We start from the raw sequence: 16,697 nt of genomic DNA, 5'->3' as shown, positions 1-16,697 counted from the left end.
AAAATGAAAAAATATATATATATAATTAAATTTCATAAAAATGACAAGCTTTTGTGCTTCAAATGATGCTTTCAAGAAAGTGAAAACACAATCCACAGAATAGGAGAAATTTCTAAAGTCATACATCTCATAAGTCTAGTACCCAGAATAAAAAAAGAATTTGCGCAATGCAAAAATAATTAGATAAATAACTCTATTTTATTTTTTAATCCCCACTGAAGGACATTCTTTTTCTCATTGCTTTTTAGAGAGAGAAAGAGAGAGAGAGACATCAATGCCAGAGAGAAACCAACTGGTCGCTTTCTCACATGTGCCCCAACTTGGAGGAATCGAATCCGCAGCTAGATGTGTGCCCTGACTTAAATCAAACCCAGGACCCCTCAGTCTGCAGGATGATCCTCCAACCAACTGAACCACATTGGCCAGGGCAAATAACTGTTTTAAAATTAGCAAGGGATTTGAATAGACATTTACCCAAAGAATATATAGAGATGGCCAATAAGCACTCAAAAAGATGCTCAACATTACTAGTCATTAGGGAAAAGCAAAATAAAACCACAATGAAATACCACTTCACACCCACTGGGATGGCTAAAATCATCAAAAAGGCAAACCAATAACAAGTGTTGGCAAGGATATAAAGAAACTGGAACCTTTATACATTGCTGACTGGAATGTAAAATGGTTGCACTCACTTTGGAAAACTGTTCAGCAAATGCCCAAAATGATCAAAGTAGAGTTACCACACGACCCAGCAATTCTACTCCAAGGTGTATACCAAGAGCAATTAAAACATATAGCCACACAAAAACTTTTACACAAATGCTCACAGCAGAATTATTTCATAGTATCCCAAACAGTGAGAACATTTTAAATGTTCATTAACTGATGAATAGGTAAACAAACGGTGGCATATCCACGCAACAGAATTTTACTTGGCTAGAAAAAGAGTGAAGTACTGATTCATGCTACAACACATGTCAACCTTGAAAACATGGGAAGTGAAAGATGCTTGTCACAAGAGACACCACAGTATGTGATTCTACTAATATGAAATGTCCAGACTGGGCAAATCTATGGAGACCGAAAGCAAAGTAGTGGCTACCATGGTCTAGGGGAGTGACTGCTAATGGGTACTGATTTCTTTTGAGGGTATAAAAGAAGGTTCTGGAGATACATAGTGGTGATGCTTGTACAACTTTGTAAGTATACTAAATCCAAATGAATTACATACTTCAAAATGGTAAATACCATGGTATAAAATATCTCAATAAAGCTGTTAGTTTTTAAAATCAGGAAGGAAAAAGAATGTCTACAGAATGACTTACCAAAAGAGAAAATGAACTATATTTCGTCTCATAATCACTTCAGGTCAACAAACATTCCCTGACCCAGACGTGCTGGATGCTGGGGATGCAAAGACAATAATCAACAGTCCCGACTCACGAGGAATTCTGTTTTAAACAAGAGATATAATCAATAAAAAGCCTTTGGAGAGAATTTTGATTCCTTCCCCTAGTTTCCACTTTCAAAATATATAAATATATAAGATGCTAATTTTAACATAACAAACTATAATTAAAAGCCCAGTTCCAAGAAACTTTATATATTAGCAGCTACCCAAATCAACAACTGATGCTAAACTGACTTAAACTCTATCGCCAGTCACACTTGACCCCAGCACCAGGTCCCAGCTGCGGTCTGCCTCCCAGTCCTGACTACCCTGTGTTCTATTATCCTACCATTCTCATTATATTAACAATGGCTGGACTTTTTCTGGACAGAACTCATCTACTTTTAAGTCATGCCATCAAAGCAAATGCATCTCCCCTTGTTTATGACTTTTTTATTTATTTGACTTAGTATATATCCAAAATGGCCCCTACCAGGACCAACACACATCTCCATGTCTTAGTTGCCCTGCACTAAGAAAGCCAGGTAGTCATGCAATCTCGTATGTTTTCGGCTCCAGGACAGGGTTTATGAAACAGATGTAGGCAAAATAGGAATTTTGTTTGGCCTGAACTGTTTGTTCTAACCACATTTTAATTACCAATACACTACACTCAAGAGATGTTTTACATACAAACTTACATATTAAGCTTCATTTGAAAAACCTAAAGATTTGGCCACACTGGACCCCAGTTCCCATGTGGCATGGGCTCAGTGGTGACACATCTTTGCCCTCTGATAAAGAATGTCTCTCCATCACCCTCACCACTTCGCAAGGTTTCTGCACACAGCACACCCAGCTGCTTTTATCTGTGACCCCCTGCCTCTGGAGGGGTTGGGTGGGAGAGGAGTCCAAGTCCCGAGAATCAGAAGTGGTTTCCAATCATAAAGCGATGACCTCCTCCCTTATCTTGGTTTTAGGTTGCATGGCCATGTCCTGTACCTTTGCCACACTCTCCTAGTTTCCTATTCCAACAACTGCTTCACCTTCTTGTAATCACCATCTTGTCTAAAATCTAAGTATCGCCAACTTAATTAATCTAGGGCACTCCTACAGAGGCATCTCCTGGCCCTGCAACCTCCTCTAAGAAATGGCGTAATTCCAGGCCACATGGCAGTAAGCACTGAGGATCTTATCCACAGACCAATGAAATCTTCATTTCCAGATTACTTCTCTTTGAAGATAAATGTGCCTCCTAAACCCCTGAACTCTTGGTTAAAACTGTTTCTCAAACTTCCTGTGCAGACAACACATCTGGGGGGTTTATTAAAATGCAGATTTGGATTCAGTAGGTCTGGCGTGGGGCCTGAAAGTCGGCATTTCTAACAAGCTCCCAGGTGGAGCAGATGCTGGTGGACTACACCCTGAATAGCAAGTTAAGGAAACTTACAAAAGAAGGTTTCTGAGATGGGAATAATCTGAATGAATTAGACCTCCAAGACTTGCCTTTCTGCCACTTTAAAACTACAGAAATGTTAAACTTTTAGCATCTGTGCCAACTTAATATCTGATTTATATAAATAATAGCCTTTCATAATAGTCCATGAGAAAGAAACAGATGGTTCCTTCAGCAGTTAGGCACTGATTATTGTATATTCACTCTGGGCATTACACAGAGTGGTTGGCTAAGTTGCCTAATATTCAGAGTGCTTATCTGGCAAACAGACTAACAGGAAACAAAATAAGCAATGCACCACCTAAAGCAGCAGACCTTAATTGCTATAAAACAGTGATTCCCAAGCAGGGTGCCCTATCAGCATGAGGGGTGTGTGTGGGGGAAGATGGAATATCAAACAACTTCCCTCTACCCACCCCCACAAATTATGGTACCCACTCTATCCCCACTGTTACTGTCAATCACTAACAAAGGAGATTGCACTTACTTTTAGGAATACCATATTCTTCAGAAGGGTAAGATGGGGAAAAGATGATGAAAACTACTATCTTTTAATTGTATATAGGAAGGGCAATGGAGATGTGGAGCCTGGATGAGTAAATAGAATTGGTGGGCATTCCAGGTGGGAAGTGCTTCCTGTGATAAAGTACAGAGGTGGAGCTGAGGCCAGGGTATTTATGGAATGGAAAGAAGATCTGCAGCCCTGGCTGGTGTGGCTCAGTGGACTGAGTGTGGGCCTGTGAACCAAAGGGTCGCTGGTTCAGTTCCCAGTCAGGGCACATACCTGGGCTGAGGGCCAGGTCCCCAGTAGGGGGGCATGAGAGAGAGTGTGATGTCTCTTTCTCTCTCTTTCTCCCCTCCTTCCCCTCTCTAAAATAAATTAAAAAATAAATAGAAGGATAGGGAGGAAAGGGAGAGGAAGGGGAGAGAGGGGAGGGGAAGGGGAAAGAGGGGAGGGGAAGGGGAGAGAGGGGAGGGGAAGAGGAGAGAGGGGAGGGGAAGGGAAAGAGGGAAAGAAGGGAGGGAGGGAGGGAGGGAGGGAGGGAAGGCCAACCTGTTGCCCTGGCTGGTATGGCTTAGTTGTTTGGAGCATCATCCCATAGACCAAAGGGTCGTGAGTTCAATTCCTGTCAACGCCAAATTCTGTCCCCAATTGGGGCACATACAAAAAGGCAGCCAGCCAATCAATTCCTTCTTCCCCTCTCCCTCCCTTTTCTTCTCACTCTAAAAGCAATGAAAAATGTCTTGGGTGAGGATATAAAAAAACAAGACCTGCGCCCCACTGCCCCCCACCACATTCTGAGTGTAGGAAACATAGAAACCATCTCCAAAGAACTCGATGACTACCTGTTGAATTTTCCTCTAACCCATAATAATTCTCGCCTGAATTGCTTGCCTTGCCTGCTGGGTACCATGGGAAATGAGGGAAGAAAACGTGGATGTGTGCGAGTCCCTATAAACGGCATGCAGGTAATTTCTACTGCTGCTCGGCACCCCCACTTCTTTGAGGCTGTTCTCTTAGGTCTTATTTCCAACTCTGTCATCAATCATCTTTGTGAGTCTTCTCTGAACCCTGCCCAAATTATCCTCCTCCCTCTCATACAGGCAAGTGATGAATTACACTTCAGGTCTTCCCTAACCACTCAGTCTAAAGAAGTTTCAGTTACACTCCATCCTCTCAAAGCCTGCTTCTACAGAACACTTATCACACTTCCAACTGTAGTTTCTCATTTATGAAATATTTCAAAAATATACTCATTTAAGTTCACATAGTTCAGAAGTTAATGTAATAGGAGCCCATATACCATCATCCAGATCTAACAAATGTAAATATTGTTGCCACATCTACTTAGCAATTATATATTTATCACGTCCTTTTTGCCTGTTTCCTACTAGATTCTCTGATTAATTTGGGCAGGGCCACGTCTAACTATCAACCTCTTTTCTGCCTATCATTTAGCATAGAGCCTGATACACACGGGCTCTTGGTGTTTATTCAATGAATAATGCGTGAACAGCTTCTGTCCTAGAAATAAAGAGTGGACACCACTACAGAAAAGTTGTCAAACCAAAGACAATCACTCCATCTCTATTTAAGTTCAAAAACACAGGAAATTGATCTTTATTGAAGAATGAGGGTTCAAATGTCAATATGGGTTATCTCTGGATATAACACAGAGCAGTGGATTAGCTGAGCAAGAAACAGAGCTTCTCTCCCCTAGAGGCCTCCCGGAGAGCATGTGTATCTGCCTAAAGACATGGAGATAAAGGAAATGAGCTCTCAAAGTCTCTTCCAGTTTAAAGATGCCAACTCAACAGCTAAGGAAGGAAAGAACAAAAGAACAGGAGGAGGAAGGCAGGGAAAAAGACAGGGAGGGAGGCCTGTGCAAAGAGTCCTACAGCACCAGAGATGAAGTGTGTTTTCTAGGTTAGGTCAGGGGCAACACAGATGATGTCCTGAAAACCTTTGAGTATCAAGTCCACTTGTCTGAAATAAAGCCAAGCCCAAGGCAAACGTATGAGAAAGGCCCTGTCCAACTGTCGGATGTCTCCACCTCTTTCTACCCATACCCCCTGCCAGCCAGCCAGCATCTTAAAGCAAAACCCTAAAAGCCTAGGTTCCGCCTACCACAGTTCTCTATGTGCTCTCAAATACCAAGTATACACTTGTACCCTCTCCCCATCAAATGTTTATATCTAGGTTCTATTTCTTTGTGTGCTTATCCTGCCAATGAGTCATAGAGAAGTAGTATATTTATTTAAAGGACTGTCCGCTGAAAATATTACCACTGTAACCCATTATAGTCAATGCAGAGCTCCAACTCTTAACAAAAAATGTTCCTAGTGCTAAGATTGGGGCAGAATGTTTGTTAGTGAGTCTTCCTTCCCTCCTTGTCCTTGACGTGGTTTCCTGTGGGCAGAGTATACTACTGAGGTGTGCTACATGACATCAGAGAAATCGCCTCTAATCACTAGTGTGAAGAAGCATTTTTCTCACTCCACCAACAAAATATGTAGGTACAATTTCCTAAACAGCCAGTACACGTCTGCATGGAGAAGTGTTACACTCTCTGCCCGTCACTTTGCACACTCACACTCAGGGACCACAACTGGACCATGTCCAGTGTTCACTCTTTCTTTCAGTATTTCCTCAAGATCAGAAGGCACAGTCTTCTTGGCGAATGGACCAGCATGTGGACTGGCTTCTAAGCACAACTTCTTTTCTTCACAGAGTCATCCCCTTCCTACCTGAACATGAAACTTCCTACGAGTACCTGTCAGTACTAGTACTAAAACTAGCCCTACCCCTGAGCAAAACTTTTCCAGTTTCCTAGTAATGGTTAACAAAAAGAAAAATCTCTTCCCTTATAGCTTGTGTTTTCAGTGATAAATGAACAAAGCATCACCAAGCACTCCCCCTGAACAAATGCCAAGAGCTGATTCATTCTCTGCTTGACATCGGTGGCTTCATCCAGCCATAAAGTGAAATATCTGCTGGCGTGGACTTGGGAGTAATTGCGCTTTCACGCTCTTACTCCACTGATACTATGCAACAGCCAACCGTGTCCTCTGACAGAGGAATTCCGTCAATAACTTCTGGTGTCTCTCTAAGGATGCTGTCTTTAACTTTCCAGATGATTTTCCAAGTATCTCTTCAATATGACTCAACAATATGACTCATTCTTATTTTTGCTACCAGGATCCTTTAATGAGGCTACTAGAGTTTTAGTCTCTTACCTCCCTTTAGCTGTATAATACATTCATTTTGTAAGGGAAAGCTTTATTGTGTGCTTGTCCTGGAAAACTTCAGTGGTGTAACAGAGAAGCCACTGTGCTTTGTTTGAACATGACACCAAAACACCCATGGCTTCGTGCCACTGTTAGACACAGTTTTACAACAGGCAATGACTGGGGCTTAGGAGCAAGCGCATGGTAAGCCCTGTAGTCCACAGTCTGAGATGGTCATTGTCACTATGTGTCCTTTCCAATGTCAGGCACTGTTTGGAAATCATCACTCCCACAGATTCCCTTGTTTTTACACATAGAGATTCACATTTTACGTTTGCAGTGAATTCAGTTTGCTAATGACATACTGGATGGAGCATTTACATCACTATTCTCATCACCGTTTTCACTCTCCAATGAACTGCTTTTGAGCCACGAATCTATTTTTTGTGTGTGAACTGAGGACACAATTAAAGGCCAGAAACAACCAAAAATGGTGTTTTTAACAAATAAACAATAAGCAAACGACATAAAAATATGCTAACAAAGACAAAGCACACTGCAGGTAATGTAAACTACACTGACCAGTGCAGTTTTCATAGTGCAAACAAAATGTTTAATATTTTGAGTTTCAAGAACATAGTGGGATTTCCACTAAAATCACAATTCCTCTCCCACCTCGCGGTCCCCCACGCTCTGTCGCTCCTGTGACACCTTTCTGATCTCATGTCCAACTCCCCCTGCTCACTCCGCCTCATCGTGCTGGTTCTTGCCAGTCTTGGAACGCGGCCAAGCACACTCTCACCTCTGGGCCTTCGCACTGGCTGCTCCCTCGGGCTCACCGCCCCTCGGGCACCTGCACGGGTAACCTCTCTCACCCCCTTTTGAGTCTCTGCTAAAATGTCGCTCACCACGAAAGCTACTCCACCATATTTATCTTGTTCTACTTTCTCTTCCTTTCAAAGCACTGACCTCCTTCTGGCATGCTATATAATTTACTTATTTGGTTCATCATCCGTCTCCCACTCCCACCTGTCCATTCCCAAGAATGGAGACTTAGCAAAGGCAGAGATCTTTGTTTTATTCACTGACATAGAATAGGTGCTGCCCCAGCACCGAGATCAGAGACTGACTCGTGGAAGGTGCTCAATAAGTAGTAGTAGCAGTAGAAGAAAAGAAAAGAGAAAAAGAAATTCAAACAGAATTTCTTTGGGAATCAAACAGAAAATGAAAAGCTGGTACATGCAAAGAGAATTATACCAACAGACCAGTATTAGAACTACACAGGTTGAGAAAATGAATTAAAGTCTGGATACAGAGAGTTTAGTTAAAAAGTAAATCTATGAAAGAGATATGAAGACCACAATTTTCCAAATGACTAGGCCCTCTTATCTAGTTAATTTCAACCCCACAATATATGTATCTATAGATATATGATCATTTGTATAAACATATACACATACATATATATATGCATGCACACACAGAAACATATATGATGAACAAATCCAGAAGCTAAGGCCATTTTTCTATCATGTGGGTATTCATCATAGAAAAGCTAATGACTTGGGTCATAGTTAAGACAATCATAGTTAAGACAATACTTCATAGTTTTCCTGGGAGAGGACCATTTATTTATTTTTTTGTTCTGGTCCTCCACCTAGTTAACATCCACTTTTACTCCCCAAAAACCATAGTCCTTATTTGGACCAAAAAAAATTACATAGTCATCCTACACATTGAGTTGGCCAAAAAAGTCCTTCATTTTTCCATAAAACAAAAGAAATTTTTCATTTTCTCTAATAACTGTATGGATTTGGATATTTTGAGCATGTTGGCTATCTCCTGCTATCGGCTTCTAGTGGGTAGAGGCCAGGATGCTGCTAAACATCTTCCAATGCATAAGACAGCCCCACAGCAAAGAATTATTTGGCCAAAATGTCAACAGTACCAAGAAACTTCACAAACCACTTTTGACACATCTGATCAGTCACAGTGCCTTTTTTTATTTCAGTTGCATTTTTACCTTTCTTGAAATAATAAAGCATAATATGCCAAAAACGTTGCTTATTTTCTCCCATCTTCAATATTAAAATGGCTACACAAATATTTACCAATTTTGATAAGTATTTTTAATGCACACTGATATGACAGTTGTCACAATACAATCTAAAAAATTGTTGCAAATGAAGTTCAAGACAACTAAGCACTACCAGAGCCATCATATGGAAAAAACTACACGAACATTTTGGCTGGCCCAATATAAAGGAAACATATAAATTTCTTCTAATTCAGGCATGCTGACAAAGCTTTTGACCAAGTGGGCTTGGAAAAGGTGACAGCCATAATTACTTGTAACACCAACTGGCCACTGCAGTACTAGTAGAAACAGGTGATTCTTTACCAAAGGAGCACAGCAATTGCTGCAGAAATAGGTGCCACAAGCTTGGTATACCTAGCTTTGGAATCCCAATCTCCACCAGGTCACCTGCACAGTCTCAAGCCCCCATGAGGATTTTCGAATGCTGAGCAGGCTCAACAAGTTCTCCTCTGCAAGCCCTCTGCGTAAAAAGCTGAGGCTCACACCCGAGACTGGAGTCAGAAGAGAGGTCAGAAAACAAAGCCTCCTCTATTATCCTTGTGGTCCAGAGGGCTTAGAAACTGGGAGAATGTGGAGTCATTACAACAATACTTGTGTTCTGAACTCTCAGTAAATATCCAAGAACTGGGCCCAACACTAGATCTTGAAACTTAAGTTCTTATCTGCTGGCAACATGCACTCACCAGGGCCATACATAGGTTTTGTTGAAACTGTTCTCCCGAGTCACACAAGTTGTCCCTATTTGTGTCAGCCCTAGGTAAACGGGCCAGTGTTAATCTGTACTGTTCTTGAAGACAACAGTAACATAGGCTTGGAGCCCTGCTAGACACTTAACAACATAAAGATATAATTTTTTATTTCCTATATGTAAAAATAGATGAAAAGCACTCAATTACCTTATTATTCTCTCTTCCTTGTTATTTTTTCCATTTGCATATTTTTTTACCTTTCTTATCTTTGCATTTAACAATAAAAGACTGAAATAAAGCTAGACTCAAAACATGAGGTCAGGAAAGTGTGATAAAGTAACTAGTTAGGGTTCCTTCACATGTAAGATAACTATACAATTTATCATCCAAAGGGAATGTATTTCATAATTTGATAAGATAGGTCAACAGAAATCAACTGAGGTTTCTGCAGGCCAACCAGGAGGTCTGGTCACCCTTCTAATCCCTCCTTCATATCCCCATACAAAAGGCGTCCTGAGTGTAAACAAGCAGCCTCTGCCCCTGTTGGGTCAACCAAAATTTGAATACAGTCCTTTCTCTTTCATGCTAGGCCTGTATTTCCACATCGGAGCTGGAAATTTCCCTATTCAACACACCATGCAAAACTGGTTCCATTTTTACCCAAGAAAGCAGGCAGTAACATGTTAGAATATGGATCCAGGCCAGGTCCACAGCTGGCCCCAGGCCGGCAGCCTCAGGTTTCTCTTAAAGAAACACTTCACAAGGGAGACAGCAACCTGGTAAGAGGGTACAGGAGCATCAGCCACAGATTTAGCAAGTATTTTGAATGTGAGATCCTTCTACTGATGCCAGAGCACACACTGAAACTGGACAGAACCCAAAAGCCACCTCTCCTGCAGAACCACCACCCAGAGGAAAGGCTATAGCATCTGTCCTCAGCGACAGGTAACAACCTTAGTTTCTCTGCCTTTTGCTGAGATCAGTGGTGCAAAAGGCTTTAAAAGAGAAAGGAAATACTTTTTTCTCCCAAGATCACATTGCCCAAGGTAAACAGAGACAATGCTTACTTACTTTTATTCCATACTTTCAGTTCAGAAGGGTCCAACATTGCTCAGGTTCTTTATTAAATTTAGTCCTGTGGCTGGTGAATATTAATTTACTGGAATCTTCTCCCTCACAATGGGAAAGGAAAGACCAATTCTGTAATGTAGTTGCTATCTGCAGCACATAAACAATCTACCACGGTGGTAGGAGCAGAAAAGCTCCAGCTGGCTTATCTCAAATGTTCCAAACGACTTTGATTTCTTCACAGACTCCACAGTCATTCATAAAGATTCATTGCCAAAGGCTGCTCAATGCTGAGTTGGAAGCAATAGCTGGGGGGAGGGGAGAATGCTGGGAGTTAGGAAACCACCTGTCATGGAGATGGTGGAAGAAACTCCTTTTAAATTAATGCAGTTGCATTAAAGCCCTTTCAGTTGGGAGAAACTGAGTCCAAGGAGCCATTTATTGAAATGAACAAGAGCTATGAAAGTTATGACTGTTCCCCCCCCCGATAAGTAGTATGATAATATTACATTCAAAGACATTTTTGTTAATGTAACCGTTTTAACTGCTTCACCTAATCACAAATGAGACCAAAATGTGCCAAAGAAATAATCAAAACAAATAGGTTAATTGTGACTTTTTAAATGTACAAAGAAAGAAGAAATTAACTAGTTGGACTGCTGGATGGTAAGGCTATAATGTTTCCTTTGACAGCTTAAAATTATGTTTTCCCCACCTTCCACCCCACCCTACTCCACCTCCCATCAGTGAAGTGGATAATTTCTGAAGAATACAATGACCCTTTATTCCGGGCTTCTCTTGTCTGCTAGGGATGCCATCTGTCTCCCACACTATATAAACAATCCCTGCAGGAATCTTCTGATGACCAAACAGATTAGCAGCCTCCAGATTTTCACACTATGAATAATATCCCCATCCCAATTAGGCCTCTTGCTTCAATAACTCCAAAGGTGAGCCTAATAACCATTCCTCCCTTTGTGTAAGTAATGTGTCATTTTAAAGATACCCTCTCAGAACACACAGCCTTCTAACGAGGGCGGGGGGGGTAGCTCTCTCTAGGCAACGAAGAAATGAGCTCTTGAGGGAATAGGAGAAATAGTAAAAAGAAAATCATTCTTGTAAGACAAACAAAAACATAAGGAATTTCACCAGGTCTACTGGAGGACTCTACCAATTGTGTTAAAATCTTTCCCTAAATGACCACGTATAGAAAACTACTCAAGAAAAGACAAGCTTCACACTTTGACAAAGGCATAAGTACAACAAGCATTCCAAGTTTGCTTGACTCGAGGACTGTGAAAGGAGAAACACCCCCGAAAGCCTAAAGACTCCCGGGAGGTTTGCCTACCTTCCATCCCTATCTAGGGCGGTCACGGATGCTTGCCGTCTCCAAGTTTAAGATCTATTGATCCCCTGTAACTCTGTAAGCTCTCTGCATTGCCTCCAAAGGCTTTCAACTCAAAAGGAAATAAACGTGCCTGTAAAGATGTCCCTAAAGCTAATAATAATTATCAAGGAAAACCCAGTTGAACACGGCTAACAGAGAAAAAGATACGGCACGGAAGAGCCAGCCCTCTGCAGTTGCACCTCCTCGTAGACGTCTACGTCTAAATCTGCAGCCCCAGTTTCCTCCAGGCCCCAAGCCCCAGCGGAGGATGTTCACAACACATTCCAAGTCAATAAGGAAATGAAGCCTCCGCTCCCGCAAGTGATGCTCAAATGACCCAAAAGTGTCCGCTCCGCGGATAACCAAACCATGAGACACGTCCCAGTGTCTCTCGCCCGCGTTTTAGGGCAGCGGAAGTCAAAATGTCAAATGAATGACCGCATTAGAGCGCCAGGGAGGAAAACAAAGCCACCTCCCGCTGTCCGGTACCTGCGGCGCGAGGGCCGGGTGCCGGCCACGCACTCACCCGGGCTCTGCAGACAGGGACGGGGCCGCGGGGCGGGAGGGCACCCCAGGTGTCGACCGGACCCGCAGCCCTTGTGCCCTCCAGCCGGTCCACTCGCGCCGCGGGAAAAGCTTGCGGCCAGGGGTGCCGCTGCGCGTCGCCTGCAGCTCCCGGCTGCGGCGGCCGTTGCCAAAGGGCCAAGGGACCCAGCGCTGCGGTCCCGACCCGGCGACCCGAAGCTGCGGTGGGAGACGCGGCACAAGAACCGAGCGCGACCGGTGCGCCCCTCAGCGGCTCTTCCCGCCGCCCTCCGCAGCGGGCTGGGTCTGCGCTCGGCTTTGTGCTGGCATCTTCCTTCGCTCCCCACGACACTCGCGCGCTTCGGGCTGCTCCGCGCCGCCGCCCACCCCCGGGTTACGCCGCGCCCCCCGCGCGATCCGCTGATTGTGCCGACTCAGCAGCGGCGGCGGCGGGGACGCGCGAAGCCACGTCTCCCGCCAGCTCTCGGGAAAGCGCCGGGGGTTGGGGCCCCCGGCGCCGTCAGGTTCACCGCGGAGCTCGGCGGCCCGGCGCGGCGCGTCCCCGGGCGGCCCCACAGCGCCCGGCTCGCCGCCGCGGGCTCTCCAGGCGTCCCCCAGGAGCAGCGCGCCGCCCGCCTGCGTCTCCCTCTCTCGCCGCTCTTTGCGGGCTAGCCCGGCCTCCCTCCCGCTGCCACCTACCTCCAACCCGGCGGGCCGGACACCCGCCCCAACCCCTGCGCCTCCACCCTCGGAGCTCACCTCCGGCGGCGCCGGCGCTCCTCCCGCTAGACGCCTCGGCGGCATCGGCCTGCACCTCCCAGCTCGGCGCTTGGCTGGGGGCCTCCTGCACGTAGGGGACGAGGTGGCAGGGAGAGACCGCCAGACCTTGGCCAGCTGGACCTTCCTGAGGAAGGTGAGGGAGAGTGGGGCGGATGCAGCTGGGCGGAGGACGAATCCCGAGGCTGCAGAGGATCCGGAGCTGCTCTCCTGCGATGCGGATGGACCGAAGGATTCTGAGAGGCGCGGTGGAGAAGGAAAGAGACCCTCCGAGGTCGTGCACCCAGCGCTCTTCCTAAATCGACTGAAGAGCTGAATGGAGGGGTGCCGTGCCTCGATTTCCCCAACTACAAGGGCAAGACCGTAATACTGTCACCTACACGGGGTGTGGTCACGATTAAAAATGGATTATTGAAAGCGCTTTTAACTACTTTGCCTAAAGAGGGCACTAAAATTCAAAATGTTACTATATTAATACTTTAAGGTTCCTATTTGCTTCTTCTGTAGCATCTTCATTGACTCAGTCCAAGTTAAGGGAGAGAGTAAAAACACTGAAATGTAAGGATATTGCCCCCTACGCGTCACATCAGTCCACATAAGGGAAACAGTTTAACAGTTACAGCCATATGGAGGAAGCCCAAAAACATTTTCCTAAAAAACAAAATAGTGCATATCCGTAATTTGGAGATTTTTTAATATGTGTTCTCAGTCTTCATCTCCTCCCTCTTCTTTGGTAACAGGGATTCATTTGCCGACGTTTCCCTTTCTCTCGCCGCCGCCGACGTTTCTTTGTGGTTCCAGGATACGGACACCTCCCACGCTCACACCTAAGAACCGGCCGGTCATGGTATTTCAGACCATATTGATTGGATCTGAGATGGGAATATTGGTCCAGGAATTAAATCTGTAGCTTTGCTGAATCAGTTCAGAAAAAGAAGCCCTTTAAACTAGGATAACTAATTTGGAAGGATATGAGCCAGCAATAGCAATTCCCCCCAATGCATGCAAATGAAGCCAACTTCAAGGGGAGGAAAGCTGAGGGAGAGAGGATGATGTCTTTTGAGCCTTAGGAGGCAAATATGACTGAATTGACCTCTACCCCCGAAGCCAGTCCGTGCCCCCTCCTTTTTATCTACTCAGGTCAGTTGAGCTGTGTTCTGTCAGGTACAACAAAAAAAGACCTGACTCATTCATTCTCCTGAAATTATCCATCCCAGATATCATTGGCAAAGCAACTGGTGAACCCCACACACCCACCACAAAAAAAGTCCTGTACAAACATAATGTTCTTTCTACAACTTGCTCTAAGCCCAGCAACCCGCCCCTCCAGCCTTTAACCTTCTGTATTAAGTAACTACTGTATTACAATCAAGCCTTAAACAAACAAAAAACTTAAAAATAAATAGGGTTAAAATGGATCATTATTGCTGCCTTTAGTTAAAAAAATCTTAACCTTAAAAGCAGTTTCATCTATCTTAAGAACTATATATATACACATATATATATGTATATGTATATATATATATACATATATATATATAGTTTTATGCTTGATATGTATACCAAGCTAAGATGTCAAGTAGTAAAGTCATCCTAAAATCTCAGACTTGCAAACGTGTAAAGGTTAGGCACTATCATATCATACTCCCCACCCCCAGCACCAGACTACCTACGTTGGGTCTCCCCCTCCTAGGACCCAGGACTACTTCTCAAGTATCCTCTTCTTGACCCATTCCCATAAAGAAATCTCAGTATTTCACAAGACGGTCAATCCTATTGATACATTGAAACTGACCAAACATTGGAAAGTGATTATTTATATTGCATCAAACTGCTTCTTTCAATGCATAGAACTTCAAGTACTAAAGACAGATATGAGAACCACTTAAATTGTTTCTTCCAAGATCTTTTCACTGAGTGCTTATTGTATGATATAGGGTCCTGAGCATTCACCACCCTGTGCTACTGTCTATCTACGAATGTGCTCAAATTCATGAACATTCTTCCTGAAGCATAGTGTCCAAACCACAGATTCCAAGACACTTACACTTCAAGTCCCTTCAACACCACAGGAGTGGTCCTACAAAGGTGTCCACATGGTCTTATATTCTGTAAAGTTTCAAAAGTCAAATATTTTCATCTCAATAAACAGCTGTCTCTTTTCACTTTAACTTTCCTTCCGTCATAATTTCCTTGTATCTGGAAGCATTGCAGAGGTTACAAACATCTTGGGGACCTGGCTAAGGGGGAGTTGAGTTGGTAAACTGGAACAAATTTATGTGGTTCATGGATACTACAGTTCATGGTAACAGTGACATCACTGTAGCTGCTTGAAGGCCTACTGTCAACTGGGCTATTTGGTGTTGTGACACCGTAGCAGCAAATGAATGCTTATATTCAAGACCCAGCACAGAAGTATGTAGGAGGTAGATGATTTTTGAAATGTAAGAGTGCAGAACTGGAAAATCATCCCACGTGTTATTCTTTACACATGAAAGAAATTTGGTAGAGATTTTCTCAAATTTGGCAACAGTCTTAAAACTGTATGTGACGCTCCCAATATTGAATTGTAGACTACAAAGAATAACCATCCATCACAAAAATAAATTTCAATTAACTCTACTAGTGGAAAGACTGAAATACTATTAATGCTATAGAACAATATGCGACAAAATGGTTTTCCTGGATGAAGAAATCAGAAAACTGTGAAGCCAAAATGCAGAGTGGGCCAAAAGCTGGTTTACAGTTGTACGTGAAAGACAGTTTATTCTTGTGTTATTATTTACTAGTTATTATATTCTTTTCCATATAACAACTGTAAAACTACTTTCGCCCCACCCTGTATAGAGGAAAAAGTATTATAAAACTATATTAGTAAATTATAATAAATAACTAGTAAATGGTTAATAAAAATTTTTAAATCATGGTATTTGATGATGTCTGATACTTGTGCATTTTTATTTGTAATTTGTTGTGATTTTTTAATTTTAAATAAAAATTGTGTTGTATCTCCTTTGTACTTGTGTATTCTTTTCTGAAAGAACGCTCTGAAAAAAGAGAGAGATCAGATTTGTGGTTACCAAAATGGGGAGTGAGGGCTGCCCGTGGTAGAACTGGAGGACAGTGGTCAAAAGGTACAAACCCCCAGTTATAAGACAAGTAAGTACTAGGGACAACTGTAGTGACACTGCTATGAAATATGTATGAAAGTTGTTGAGGGTAGATCCTAAGAGTTCTCACCACAAGAAGAAATGTTTTTTCTTTTCTTTTTATTGTATCTATAGGACATAATTGATGTTAACTAAAACTATTATGCTAATCACTTCACAACATATGCAAATTAAACCATCCTGTGCTATATCTTTACATTTATACAGTGATGTATGCCAATTATTGTTTAATAAAACTGAAACAAAAGTATCTAATACTACATGAGTCAGGGTAGGATCTAGAGCCGAGGCAGCTGAGATTTTAAAAAATGAAAAGAGAGAGAGAGAGAGGAGAGAAGAGAAAAGAAAAAAGAAAAGGGAAAGAAAAAAGACAAAGAAGGAAGCTCGGACTAGTGTGATCTTCAG

General features: G+C 43.1%; 1 protein-coding gene across 2 annotated transcripts in view; it reads right to left on the bottom strand.

The window, feature by feature from the left end:
- Positions 1-12,441, bottom strand: part of HECW2 (HECT, C2 and WW domain containing E3 ubiquitin protein ligase 2) — a 363,235-nt gene extending 350,794 nt beyond the window's left edge. Inside the window, exon 1 of one of the 2 annotated variants that reach the window (XM_037043720.1) lies at positions 12,347-12,441. The gene's annotated coding sequence lies outside the window, so the exon portion shown is untranslated. The remainder of the gene's footprint in view (positions 1-12,346) is intronic. The other variant, XM_037043719.1, reaches the window with a different exon arrangement.
- Between the last annotated feature and the right edge of the window lie 4,256 nt (positions 12,442-16,697).

The sequence above is a fragment of the Sturnira hondurensis genome, unplaced genomic scaffold, assembly GCF_014824575.4.
Source record: "Sturnira hondurensis isolate 20B ecotype Veracruz unplaced genomic scaffold, ASM1482457v3 Scaffold0004136, whole genome shotgun sequence".
Classification (NCBI taxonomy): Eukaryota; Metazoa; Chordata; class Mammalia; order Chiroptera; family Phyllostomidae; genus Sturnira; species Sturnira hondurensis.
Note: the sequence above shows the minus strand (reverse complement) of the source record. Positions and strands in the feature narration are given on the sequence as shown.